Genomic DNA, 15,380 nt, shown 5'->3' on the forward strand with positions numbered 1-15,380 from the left:
ACTGCGAGTCAATACAATGTTTTGCATATTTGTAAATTAGTGGGTTATTGTTTTTATTTATGTGACACAAAAGCAGGAATTAAAATCATGTTAAGATTACTGTGACATAGAGGCAGGATAATAAATATATAACTCTCTCTCTCTCTCTCTCTCTCTCTCTCTCTCTCTCTCCCTCTCTCTCTCTCTCTCTCTATATATATATATATATATACATACTAAATACCCAATATTTATACTTTAGATGGGTGTTTGTATCATTCACAGTATGTATCTGTTGGGTGCTCTGATTCATTATTTCTTTTGACAGTGTGTTATACCCCCATCCCCCCAAAAAAAATGTTTGTGTTGTATGTGATAAAACCATTTAAGGGCATAATAAAATGATAAATCTAATAAGGGCTGTGTCCTTAACATATTGGACTGTGCACTTAATGTTTTGTCTAAGTGAAAAAGCCACTTTAAATCAAAATCTCAGCACTAATTCCAGATACACTATTGTTGAATATCCAGTCCTGTTGAAGTCAAAACTACGCAAACAATAATTCTTTAGCAAAAGTGCTACATGTGAATTTCCCTATATTTATTTGCACAGAGTAACCCTGATCGCATGGATATTTGTATAACTGCTCTTCCTGTGCATATTATTTTACATTCAGTGGTTAGGTGCACAGCTTTCCTTTAACTGATTTTGCATAGTTTTGATTTTATATTTGCATTTACTAAAGCAAGACCATACCAACATTTTTCACAGTTGGCTAGTAATTGCTTAACCCTTTAAATACTGATTTCAATATTGGAATTATAAACGAAAGAAAGTAGTGTAACGTAAGAATTTATTTTCCATTCATCACCATAAACTTGGATCCATACAAGTAAAACCACATTCTTAATGATTCTTTAAGGAATTGTTAAAGGGATAATCTTGGTAAAAATGTCAAGTATTCTTACAGCTGTTGTGTCCAGAAAAAGTATTATTTAAAACACAATGTAAAAGGATACTTTTGGACTCTGGTTGCTCTTTATTACATGTGCTGACTTGCTTGGTAAAACTCCTCTACCGAGTACAAACTCGTACATTCCCTAAAGTAGTAGTTAATTATAGGTAATAAATGACCACTTGTCTCAAATGCCAGGGGCATTTAAATTAAATGGTCTGTGAGCTTTGATATTAGGTCAAGATGCATTTAACAGAAAAATGGGGGGTGGCAAAATAACCAAAGGTTGAATGAAAGGTATTTGAAAAAAGGGGTTAAACGTATTGGATGTAGGACTATAGTTGATTGATACTGGTGTCCTGGCCAGATGACTTGGCACTTCAAAGATTTTTTAAGAATCACATAATAAGTTGTCTAATAACAAAAAGGAACTATTACTCTTAGTTTTATAAGAGGAAAAGTAGAATTGTAAAGTTTTATTTTATATTTTCAGAGTCTCAGTTCTTCAGAAAGATTTTTATACGTAATAATAATAAGTATTAATTCATGAAAATGTAAAGTCTTCAATACATTTTTGGCAGCTCAGTTGGATATCCAGTATGCTTTTCATTATAGGAGCTTTCTGAAATATCTTTTATATTCCATAACTCAATATACAGTATATATATATATAAATATATATATACCGTATTGGCTCGGATATAGGCCGCCCCCGTATATAGGCCGCACCCTAAAAGTTTGGTGCTTTTTTAAAGAAAAAGTTTTTTTCTTTAAAAAAGCACCAAAAAAAACATGCTGCCACTCTGTCTCCCCCCCGAGATATGCTGCCACTCTGTCCCCCCCCAAGATATGCTGCCACTGTCCTCCCTCCCCGAGATATGCTACCACTGTCCTCCAACCCCCCCCGATATGCTACCACTGCCCCCCCCGATATGCTACCACTGTCCTCCCCCCCGATATGCTACCACTGTCCCCCCCCGATATGCTACCACTGTCTCCCCCCCCGCGATATGCTACCACTGTCCTCCTCCTCCCCCCCCCGCGATATGCTGCCACTGTCCTCCTCTGCCCCCCCTCCTCGACTTACCGGAGCAGACTCCCGGGTGTCTTGCGGGGCCGACGGGGGACATCTACGCAATACGCGTATGCAACTTCCGGTGCCGGAAGTTGCATACGCGTATCGCTTAGATGTCTCCCGCCGGCCCCACAAGACACCCGGGAGTCTGCTCCGGTAAGTCGGGGGTTGGCAGAGGTAAAACGCATCGTGAGGACGGTCCGCACAATGCGCTTAGACAACCTCCCGTGCCGGCACCCCCCCCCCGTGGGAAGTGCTGGCAGGGGAGGCTGTCAGAGTATCAGACAGTAGGATGCAGGTCCCCTGCACCGCTGCGGGGGATCTGTATCCTAACCCCGCTGCCTGCCCGGCGCCCGGGACTGCATGTCCCGGGCATCAGGCGCTAAACCCCGAATATAGGCCGCACCCCCACTTTAAAGACTTAAAGTGGGGGGAAAAAGTGCGGCCTATATTCGAGCCAATACGGTATATATGAATTAAGAATGACTTAAGACTGTAAGATTGCAAGCAGGGCCCATTGACAGACTAAGACAAACTGATACATTAGGTGGGGACCTAATGTATCAGTTTGTCTTAGTCTGTCAATTCTAGTATTGTTATGCCGCTTGAATATATGTATTGTAAGAAGCGCTGCGTAAATTGTTGACGTTATATAAATAAAAGACAATAATAATTAAACTATTATCTTATTTTTTGTGTGAATAATATGAGGAACGTTCAAAAAGTTTCCGCACTTTTATATTTTCGTTGGAAACGGTGAAGACGGGAGGAGTTGCACCAAAGAGGAACAGCGTTCTGTCATACACTTTTTTGTGGGCAGAAGGTGTGCCGAGAGCACAAATTCATCTTTGCATGTGTGCTCAGTATGGGGATAAAGTTCTCTCTCGTAGAGTCGTCTATGAGTGGATTGAAAAGGCCGCACTGGTGTGAGGGATGCAGAGAGCTCCGGGCATCCGGCTACAGCCACCAACATGAGGAAGAAAGAACCCTCGCAAAACAGAAGAATAACAGTTGAAGAGGTTGCAGGAAAGCTGAATGTGAGTGTTGGATCTGCCTATGCCTTGATTAATGACATCCTTAAGTTCAGTAAAGTGTGTTCCAGGTGGGTGCCTAAGCCGCTGACAGAGGAGAATAAGCACAAGCACCTAGATGTTTGGCAGGAAAGTTGATGTTGACCGTCTTCTGGGGAAAAGGTGGTGCGACGTTGGGAAAATTGCATTGCAAAGGAAGGTGACGGTATGGGAGATGTAAAGATTCATGGAAGGGAACCAATTAATCAGTTATACATCCCCCATACTGGAGGGCAGCACTATATCTGGGCTGGTCTGCAATATGTAAGAATTATACGTGTCATGGAAAACATGGCTGATGTGGTCACCCTAATTCGGGAGCAGGATGAGAGGAGAGGCAAAAAGAGAGAGAGAAAGAAAAAAGAACTGCTTATTGTCATATATATTGCATAACTGGCAAAGTATTAAAATGACTCGGTCTGTAACTGTTAACTACCTTTCAGAAACTAGTTCTATATTGAATTTTGGCATATGGATACTTTACCTAATAATGTAACCTGTTGTTATCCATTGTTATCACATTGCCCCACAGAGAAAGCATGCAGTTCAAGATTGTAAGACCGCACCACGCAGAGGCTCATATTCACCTGGTAGACGCATGTATGTGGCTTAGCAGCAGCTGGCCTTAAAGTGGCGAGTCCTATTTAAATACCTAGTCCAGCCCTGCTGTGGGTCATGGGTTCTACCAATATAAAAATTAGCCACTATCAAATATTAAATATAACTCCACACTGAACGTGACATGTTCAGAATTTGAATTAAAGCATATATTTAAAACAAAAATATAAATTGTATTATTCAGTACATTTACATCATTTTGAGTTAAACACTTATAAGTTAAAAGTAAACTTTTATTTATTATTTCACATAAAAAAAATCAAAACTGAATAAATCAGGCACAGGGTATTTGATTTTACCTAGTCTTTTTTTCCTGCAGTCTTTGGTGGATAGCGATTTCTTTTTGTCACTTTTGCTTGAGGCTGTGTCAAACTGAAGATGCTTGATAATGAAATTCCCTATATCTGACACAGATTGTTAGCTGGGGAGATTTATTCTACTTCTGAAGTGTTGTTTTTTAAATGCTTAAAATGCTGAAGAGCATTTCAGATTTGTTTTTTTTTAAATAAGTAAATTGACCTGTATTCTCAATGTACTTTGTTTGGGTTTGACAGAGGGTGGAATAAAAAAGAAAAGGAAAGAAAATTTAAGAGAATGGGAAAGGAAGAAGAAAGGGAGACACATGTGTGCCATCTGACAGCTGGAGGCTACTTTGTGATAATCTAGATAACTGAAAATCATAATTAGTCATGGCCCCAGTGCACAATATAATACAATATTCATCACCTGTTTATTCTCAAAAGACAAGATACACAACAAATTACACATCAATTCTGGTTGCTTGTGAGCGTGAATTGTGTAAAACATCAAATGAAACTTTAGAAGACAAATAGGAAGGAATATTAATTAGGATTAATCATTTGGATTTACTGTGACAATATGAAAAGCTCAATGTAAAAATGACATTGAGTCAATATGATGACCTGTCTGAGTTCTTCATAGTCTGCTTCTCCATGCTGGACTGTGTTGACTCCATTAAACGCTAGAGTGACAGCTGCACCTGAAATTTTACAATGGGACATTTTTACATAAAGATATTTGAAACCATGTGGGATTTCAATAAGAAAATAACTAAATTGCTATGTTCTCCTACGCTATCATATATGAGAATACAAGAAAGTTGGGGTCCTAAGTATACGGTAATTGTTGCCTATTTCCCGCAAAATTAGTGGCAAATTAAATTTTTTTATAGCTCTGTGACTGATGGTTTACTAACGTAAGAATTCCTCTGAAACAGATTCACAGTTTTGGCTTTCCATGTAACACTTGGTACATTTGCTTTACGTGCCACTTTGGCTATTTCTGATCAGGACAGGATTAGCCGTTTTACAAGGATATCTTGTGTAACAGATTGACTGCAACATATCGCCTATATGATTTTTACAGAAATACGGACGGCTAGTGTGTGTGCGTGTGTATTAATATTATATATATACTTTATATTAAGGCAACACAGAAATGTTTACAGGGTGATGATTACAACAGGCCTTTGTATCACATGCATTTCCTCAAAATTGGAGTGAGTTTCTGTGAAATCCATTTGGTTCCAATGGAATATGTTCACTTATGTAAAACAATTATGCGTGGAGATGAGGTTTAGGTCCACATCTGTCGCATGTAAACTAGATCTATCTTTCCCCCCTGCAGATAATCAGATATGGGATATTTTGTTCCCATACAGGAAGAAATATGTAAAATATTAGGAGGAGGATAAAACGTAAGCCCTCAAGCATGTCAACACGCAAAAAAGGATACAATGTAAATATGTTTGGTAAAAAAGGAATCTCCCCACCAATCCATTGGAACTTCTATATCTATATCATGGCTGCAGTTGTTGTGTTACATTGTGGGTTTTGCTCAGATGACGTGTTCTCTGCTATAATTTGAACACGTGTTCCATGTCTGTCCTGGAGTAAACCGATGCCAGTGAGCTACAGATGTATCGCAGAATATCCCTGTAGGACTGATAGACAGACAGCAAAGATACATTGCATTCATTTGGCTATGCAGATAACCACTTACCTGGGCTCCATGCCAAGTGTAATCCAGTATTCTGCTGTATTGTCCTAAATTCCACCTAAATCTCTGTTGCACAGTAGAGATGAATTATTGGCCATTTTATTACAATTTGTGAGACAGCACAAAAGTTAACTTATGGAAAACAAATATAGTATATATATATATATATATATATATATATATATATATATATATATATATATATATATAGTGAAACAGTGACAGCTAAAACCCAGCATTACAGGGTTAACATTCTAAAGCATCTGACTTATTAAAAACATTGAAGAGCTATTATTTTTGAGATTATATGTAATTTTCTGAATATATAAATACTTTTTGGGGGGCAAAGTGCCGTTGTATTTAGATACTCAACTGCAGGAGGGGGTCCCATTGGCTGTCCTAAACTAACCATTTGGCTAATGTGTGTTTACTTGCAGTTTCATACATTAACACTGAGTTTTTAGAACAAAGTAGGCTTTTGTGTAATGTGAATTGGCCATAAATGGGTAGTGTAATGTCTCCTAAATTATTGAAGCTTAGCATCGGATCCTCCTGCAAAATATTTTGAGAATTTCTCTATGTTAGCATTGGAATGCATCAGGCCTGGTAATCTGTGATAAACTATAATTGCTTCTAATTAGGTGAGCTCCTATATTTTCAATAAATATTAGTGTTGATATAATGTTGTTGTGTTTGTTCGTATTTTCCTTGCCATACAATCCTAACGAGTATTTCAGAGGAACGCTAGAGAGTGGCTTGTGTTCAAAGAGGACCACCAGAGTACAGTGTCAGCAGGAAGAAAATAAAAGTAGGAGACCTCATGAAAGCTCAGAGAAATGATAACTGAACCCTCATCTGATTTCTACGGTGTATCCATTGAATGTTACAGGTGGCTGTGCAGAACAAATACAATCATATTCAATGGGGTGGCTACAAGGTGAGATCAGCCTAAGTAAAAAAAATAATGATAATAATAAAAATACAAGTAGATCACAAATATCAGTAGAGAGTGTTAATAATTACCTTCTCAGACAAAGAACATACATAAGGTACATGCTTTGGTGCCTATTTTATGTTTGTTTAGTGCTGTTTTCACGACTTGCAGTTTCTGAGTATTCTATGTTTATGTTGATTTTATATTCGTATGTGTTTTAAGGTTTCTAGTTAAAATAGAACCATTTTATGAAGTTTACTCCAAATGTATTTTCTATGTTTATGTCGACATTATATAGGTTGTAAGGTTTCTACTTAAAAAAGAACCATATTATGGAATTTGAACCATGTTTCTTTTGTGTTTCAATAAACTATCTGCCTTTCGAAATCTGATTTCATTAGTTCTATCATGAGCAGAATCAAGTTAAGGTATTTTGATGGGTCCACAAAGAGGAGTTTCACTGGAATGTCTTAACTAAATGGAGATAACAGTGACTGAGAAGGAAGCAGGTGAGTGTGTCATATTCTTGCAATTATCTTTAGTGACTTCTGGAGTGGTGATTGAACACACGAAAATAATATTCCTTGTTTTTTTCTCCATTTATTTATTTTCTAGAAGGTTGATTCTGTTTTATTTTCTCCAAAATGTCTTTGATTCTCAATTCATGTTTTTTTTACTACCACTTAACATCTGTTTTCTACGTTTTAATGGTATTTTCTAGAAGTGACATCATCTTCTTCCTGCTCTAAATGGCAGCAGAGTGATTGTGTGACATTCTTTAAACATACAAAACAAGTATGACAATTTCTGGATAAGTGGTTTAACGCTAAGATGGGCCTGTGAGGAACCATGCATTATTTCACTCAGATGACTATGACTTTTCTGCTGCAGCATCTTTTTAACCCCTTAACGACAATCCCCGTACATGTACGGGGTTGCCGTGCAACGGGTTAACGACAATGCCCGTACATGTACGGGCTGCCGTTAAATAGCTGCAGCGCCGCGATCGCGGCGTTTTCGCCGCGATCGCGGCGTTTTCGCCGCGATCGGCGGCTTTGCAGCATCCACGGAAGCCTCACAAGTGAGGCTGACCGTGGATCCGGGGAGGGCAGCCCTCGGCAGCCCTCCCCGGAAGAAAAATGGCCGCCGCCGCATCGATCATCAAAGATCGCGGCGGCGCCCGGCTAAAACTGCTTAGGAAGCGATATGAATCGCTTCCTAAGCATAAACTGTGTTGCTGACATGCCTCGATATCGAGGCATGTCAGCAACACAACCCCCCCGACCCCCGATCGCCTTGTGATTGCTCCGAGGAGCAACCACAAGTGCCATCCTGTGAATGACGTTGCCGTCATTCACAGGATGGCATTAACAATACATCTGAGTTCACAGAGGGTCTATCCAGACCCTCTTGAGAACTCTCGAGCTCCTCCTGCAGGTTGAATGCAGGTACTGCATCCAACCATGCAAGGTCAATGGAGCCCAGCTCACTAGTGAGAGTGACTAGTAAAAAAAAAAAAAAAAAAAAATTAAAAAAAAAAAAAAATGTTTCAAAAAAATGTCAAAAATATGGTAACATGTAAAAATCCCCACTGTCACCAAAAAAAAAAAAAAGTTTTTAATAAGCAAGTCCTAAAATTTTTACAAAATATGTCCTAATATCTTTACAAAAATTCCATTATGGAAAGAGTTAAAATATTGGCATTACAAATGCCCATAGGGTGTCTAGTATTAAAAAATATATGATTTGATGGGGTAAATTGAATTGGCCAGGTTCAAAGATGTCCCAAATATGGGACATGGGGCAGATGTCTAAATGGCAAAAAAATACACACCTCACAAAGGCGGCCTTTTACCTCCCAAATAACCCTACAAACCCATGCATGTGGGGTATCGCTGCGCTCAGGAGATGTTACTGAACACATATTGGGGTGTTGTGTGACACGGACATATACCAGGAGCGATAAATTTATACAACATGTGTGAAAAAAATACAAAAAGAATTACTACCATAAAGTTTCACAAAGGGTAGTGGTAAAATTAGTGCATTGAAAGGGTTAAAATACCAGCATTTCAGATACCTTGGGGTGTCTAGTTTTTAAAAATATATGATTTGATGGGGTAAATTTCATTGGCCGGCTTCAAAGATACCTGAAATGGCACATGGGGGGAAGAATTACCAGATTTGGAAAAAAAGGTTTTGAAATGGCAAAACGCTACCTCTACTTATTGCCCCATAACGTGCAGAAAAAAGCAAAAAAACATAAAAACATTGGGTATTTCTAAACTCAGGACAAATAGTAGAATCTATTTAGTAGGTTTTTTCATTCGTTTTTGCAGATGAGTAAAAGTTGTCTGTTTAAAAAGTGAGAAAAAGTAATTTTTTAACAAAAAATCCCCATATTTTATCATTTTTTTTATAGTAAATTAGATGATATGATAAAATTAATGGTATCTAAAGAAAGCCCTGTTTGTCCTGAAAAAAACAATATATAATATGTGTGGGAGCATGAAATGAGAGAGAAGAAAATCACAGCTAAACAGTAACACTGAAAAACGTTAAAAGAGCCATTGTCCCACAATATACTACGAGTAAAAACCCCTATTGTCCTTAAGGGGTTAAGGTATGTGTTTTGCAAGTTAAGTGAATGCACATGAAAGTACTTACTAAGCAATTTCATATTCATTCATTCATTCATTCATTCATTCATTCATTCATTAAGGAGGCTCCTTGGAACATTTAAGGAAAAAGACCAAAACCTTATATAACTTTATTCATATGTTGGCCTAATCATCAGTCTCAGCTTCAACGAAAGATTCTCATCACCTCTTTGGCCAGTATGCTATATCAAAAACAAATGATATCTTCTATACTTTGCTGAGTTAGTAGTTATGTTTCACTACAAGTTCTACCAGAAATTTCAGAGAAATTGGCATATTGTACATTATTTTATGTCTGTAAATGTTTTGCTATATTCAGTTAAAGAGGAATTATCACTTTTGCAATGAAATAGTCCCTTCATTTTGGGGTCAGGTTACAAGTATTTAGTATTTTAACATCCTTAGTTTATTTGTGCAACTGCACGGAACACTACCCCTTTAAGAAACATCTTCATTCTGTGTGCTTTTTGGGAGTTCTTTGAAGCTGACCAATTCAGTTTAACCCATCAAACCATACAGTTTTAAAAGCTAGACACCCAATGTATTTAAAATCCTGGCATTTTAACTCTTTCCATGAACACATTTTACCACCAGCCTTTTTCAAAATTTGCAGTAGTATTTTGGGTGACTTTTCTTGCTCAGATACCACACTGAGCTGATTCTTTATGACAATACTAATAAATTCAAATTTCCTTCATAGACTTTCATTAGCCAGTGTGTCTCTCTGGGTGATTAAGACTGAGCAATTTTAATGTTTACCAAAGACAGTATTAGAAGTTGTCTGGGTGTTTGTAGTTCACCGATAGCTAGGGCTAACATACACTGCCTAATGTGCAGCTGCTTGAAAACATATTGTGCAAAACATCCAGAATGGTTTTAACAATGAAAAAGCTCAATATTTTAGAAAACCTGTTTTGAATTGAAATCTAGTAATAAAAAATGGTGGGTGTTTTAATGTATCTAAGTGGGTTTTGACTTGACTATACTCTAATAACACAAAAATCCAGTTTGGCAAAAAGTGAAATTATAGCTGAATACAAAATTGTAATGGGTTACCTGAAGGAAATTTCAGTTCAATTTAGGGCACAAAAATACAATTGGTTAAATTGCATGTTAAGTCTGAGTAGTGAAATAAAAAGGGAATAACAGAACTTTTATAGCAAGATGTGTAATTTCTAACATATTTAGATATCTAAGCAAACAGTTTAGATGCTTAAACGTTACAAATATCCCATTAACACCTGAAAATCCCTTGCTCCGTTCTCTTGTGTCTTTGGGGGGTTTGTGGGGCCACAATCATTCTGGGTTTGGTATGGGACCCAGTGCAAGTACCCACACTATGTTTCACACGATATCAGACTATTTCTATAGAATGAGGCTGAACCTAGAGGCTGGCAGGCATCGTTACCTACTTTACACCCAAGTTCTCTATACTCCCTAATGTTTTTTATATCCCTCTCTCCCTGACACGGTTCCTCTCTTCCCTCATTTCTTTTGCGGAAAGATTTGAGGATTTCACAGAATATCTAAAAGAACAGATTCATCAGAGTGAAACTGGCAAAACCCTACACTCTTTGATTCTCACAAATTGTATGTGAACTTGGTGGCTCATCAACACAACATTCTAAATAATAAATAATTTGCATGCTGGACATTTTTCATAGCCATTTCATTTCATTGGCAGAGGAAAACTGATCTTGTGTAAGAAAATATTACCATAAAAGGACATATTTTCAGACAGTATCTTGTCCAAGAAATATGTAGTTATGTTGTTGATGAAAATATTTGAAGAGAGGCCATTGCTCTAATAAAAAATAACTTCTCAGGCTTCATAATTTCAAACATGTTTCCTATAACCATGTTAACACAATGTAGGAAAATATTCTGCAGATTTCCACGTAAGTTAGTAACATGTTGTTTAAGATACTATTTAGCATGAAGTAATATTTAGCCAGTTTTCATTTCAATAATTACCACAAGTAACTGTTGTGTATATTGGGTAGTGCTGCAGAATATGAATATACAATGTTAGTACAATAATATATATATATATATATAGAATAATCATTTTTAAACCAAGGACTTTTTTTTTCCCACGATTTTTTTCCACGATTAAGTTATATAAGCTCCCATTGGCTTTATCTAGTGGTAAAGAATAGTTAAACACATTGGCCCAGATTCAATGACCCATCTAAACCTTAATTGATTCTAACAGAGGTGAATAGAGCTAAAATATTTCTAAGGAATCGAAATATCTTGACTTAAGCTATATAATGTGATTCAGTGCATGCTAAAATGATGTATCTTATTAACCAAAATGCAGCTTTAGAAACACAGTGCGAGTACACATAACTATTTCATTGCCAGGTAAAATGTAATATGTGCTGGTACTGCGATGAAAAACAGAATAGTGTAGTTTATACAGTGTATAGTTCTGTAATGAACTATAATAAATACTAATAATAGCACTAAGTATAAGAACCAGGAACCCTGTTACATTCTTTTCTGTCCTATTTTTATATGATGCTGGCCTCACCTCCAATGTTTGGGTACCTTACATATCTGAAGTAATGATAGAAACTTGGGGTCTTTACTGTGGTGTTCTAGGAAGTGTTCTAGTTATCCCTTTTTGAAGTTTCCTATATGTTCCCCAATCCATTATCTTAGTTCTCTTGCTGTTCTTCCTACTTGTTAAAAGTCTTTTTGACATGTAACTGTGTACTTTATTTTGTATTGGCGGTTTGTTTTTTGAGATTTAATTTCCATTTTTTTTCTTGGGTTCTGAAGTGTTGATTTACAAGGAATGCATTTATTACAAGAGAAAAATCTATTTCATAAGCTAAATTGATCTTTTTTATGAGTTATTTGTGATACTTTGTGGTGAGTGTTCATCCTATATTTGGTGCCCCTCTAAAGACTACTTTGGGAGTATTGTTTAAAAATTGTCTAAGTATGGCGTCTTATTAGTTACTTAGTGTATGCCAATGTTTGTTGACAATTTGGCTTACTTGGTGGTTGCCAGTATGTCATCAGTAGTGTTTTCTTTTTTCTTTTTGTAGGTTAGCAGACTTGATCTCTCTGTCTCATGGAAGGTTTTAATGTTGTGTTCGAGGATGTGATTTTGGGGTATATATATATATATATATATATATATATATATATATATATATATACCGTATTTGCTCGATTATAAGACGACCCCCCAAATCTTAATATTAATTTAGGAAAAAAAGAAAAAGCCTGAATATAAGACGACCCTATAGGAAAAAAGTTTTACCAGTAAATGTTAATTCATTTAAACTATTTTTTTTAATAAAAGCTATGATTGAGAAAAATATTTTGGTTTTATTTCCTTGCCTTATACCCCTATATGCCACTGTGCCCCATGATATGCCTTTTAACCCTCTAAATGCCACTGTGCCCCATGATATGCCTTTTGACCCTCTAAATGCCACTGTGCCCCATGATATGCCTTTTAACCCTATATGCCACTGTGCCCCATGATATGCCTTTTAACCCTATATGCCACTTTGGCACTTAGAGGGTTAAAAGGCATATTATGGGAAAGAGTGGCATATAGGGAGGTTTAAGGCATTTCAGGAGGCAGAGTGGCGTATAGTGGGTTAAAAAGGCATTTCTGGAGGCAGAGTGGCATTAAGGGGGTTAAAAGGCATTTCACAGAGCACCCTGCCTCCAGAAATGCCTTATGCCCCCCATTTAACACTCCCCCCCGCCCCACTTACCGGTACTTCTGAGTCTCCTGTCATGTAGCTGGGGCAGCGTGTAGACTCACGCTGCAGCCGGAAGGAGGCGTGGCTAGCAGCGGGGGTTGTCTGCGTGCATCGCGCAGACATTCCCCGGCTGTCAGAGATCAGAGTTCCCAGCGCCGGTGCCGGTGTCTAATTATTATATCCCCCTTTAAATAGAAAAAATGTAAGTATTCTTGCTGGCACTGGAGACATAAAAATATACATGCATAAGACTTGCATAAGACTTGTGTCGGGGGGGATCTGGGGAATAAAATCATCCCAGGTACTATAAGAGACACATGGCTGCTCAATACGCTCTTACACTTTTGAGTCATGCAATTTCAAGTATCAAGAAGATGGCTATACCATCAAGGACATGATCTGCCACATGAGCAGCAATAAAGGTAAGTTGGAGGCAATAGAAGGAATGACTTAGAGTGTTTACTGGCAGTGCAGGACCAAATTCCGGTTGGACACATACAAGTAACCAGGAAAGACCAGAAGGACACCTCAAGCACCATCAGTCAGAAGAAGAAAGTTGTTATTTCCAGTTCCAGCTTGAATGGTGAATCAAAGATTAAATTACATTTACTGATTTCAAAATATTAAATATCAGCAGACATCAAAGGTGGTTAATTATGATTAAGAAAAATACATTTTATAACATACTAACTTTACTATTTGATGTTATAGATTAAATATACTGTAAGTTGTTTAGGGAGCAAGTGCAGTTCTTAACATTTCATGAACAATCACGCTGCTTTAAGAAATTCATTAACCTAAAAAGAAATACACATTTAGAATTCACAATGAATTTATTAATGGAACTCAATGCATAAAGAGTATATACGGATTAGTTCACTAGCTTGTTATCATACTAAACCTGCCTAAAGTCTGTGTCTGTAACATCACAAGAATACAAAACAACCTTTCTTTATATTACTTGCAGAGAACACACTGACCTCACATTATGCTCTGAAATCCATTTACAATTTCTCTCCATTATTTTTATCCCAGGGAGACCCATTTCAAAAGATGAGAAAACATGACAGTTTGATGAGTTATTTAAAGGGGTGCATTTCTTTTGTTTGCTGGGGGGACAATGTATGGAGGACAGGTTCCTTTCCATACTCCTGGTTACCCCCTGAGGTGATAATGAACAGTGATGCGGTGCTCCAAAAACACTGGACATTTATACCCGATAGGTAAATGTAATCTATTTTGTCATTGGACTAATGTTATGGGAACAAGGATAACTGGTAACCGCCTAAAAAAATGGAGACGGTGAAAAGTCTATGTAATTGAGACATGATCATCTTTACCTTATGTGTTAGTCTGTGATCATGAGATTAGAGATACTTCTTACCACAGATAGTTACCAGGTCTGGAAGTCATATCCAGGTTTTATCAAGAGTCTCCCAATGAGGCACTTGGGGCACTTGCATTACCTTCAATCTGTAGGTAGGAGAGCAGCATTTGGTCGTTCCCACTAATTCTCCGCCAAGTTAATTCTAACTAGGGCTAGTCTTGCACATACAACTAGCCTGACCCCTCATCACAGCCATACCCTAAGAGAAGGGATGCTCTGAGCAGTCAAACCTGAAAAGTTCCCAAGTATGCTTGAAGACCATAAATTACATGGTAGCTAAGTGTTACTGTTAGTACTACTCACCTCTCATTAGGTGCCCTAATATAACTGTGAGCTTGCATACTTTAGCCAAAATACAAAACTAAAGCCTCACATTTATTCCTTGATAAGATTTGAGAGCTGATAATACATTATCATTTAGATCAACTATGGCTTAATTTAATGCCATTATGGCAACTCTGTCAATTGAGTAGAGCTGTAATGTGCCCTTGTCTGTCAATTTATATATGCTATACCCAGTGTGATATGTAAAACCACATTGACTCCATTTTGAATCGATATAAATTATACTAAAAATGCTAAAAAAAAGAATATATATTCTGGGCATAAATGGAAGTATGTTTTACACCCATCCACATTTGCCTTCAGTAGAATTCTAGACATATGCCCAGTCTGCTTTATGGAGATTCTAGTCCTTTAATCTGGACAACATCGTAATTTACTAGCCTTCCACCTCCTGCAACCTACCACTACATCATTAAGAGCACACATTCATATGCTCCAAGTGAACTCATCATTGTGGCTAGATTCAGCAACGAAGGCACCAGTGCCCTGTCCATGCCAGCTAAACAGTAGCCTAGGTGCAAGAACCAGCTGTAGAGAAGCTTAGCAGGCTCATGTATATTTTTAAATAGGAGTTTGGTCGGTGGGGCATCCCTGTTCCAACACATG

The sequence above is a fragment of the Spea bombifrons genome, chromosome 1 (assembly GCF_027358695.1).
Source record: "Spea bombifrons isolate aSpeBom1 chromosome 1, aSpeBom1.2.pri, whole genome shotgun sequence".
Taxonomy (NCBI): domain Eukaryota; kingdom Metazoa; phylum Chordata; class Amphibia; order Anura; family Pelobatidae; genus Spea; species Spea bombifrons.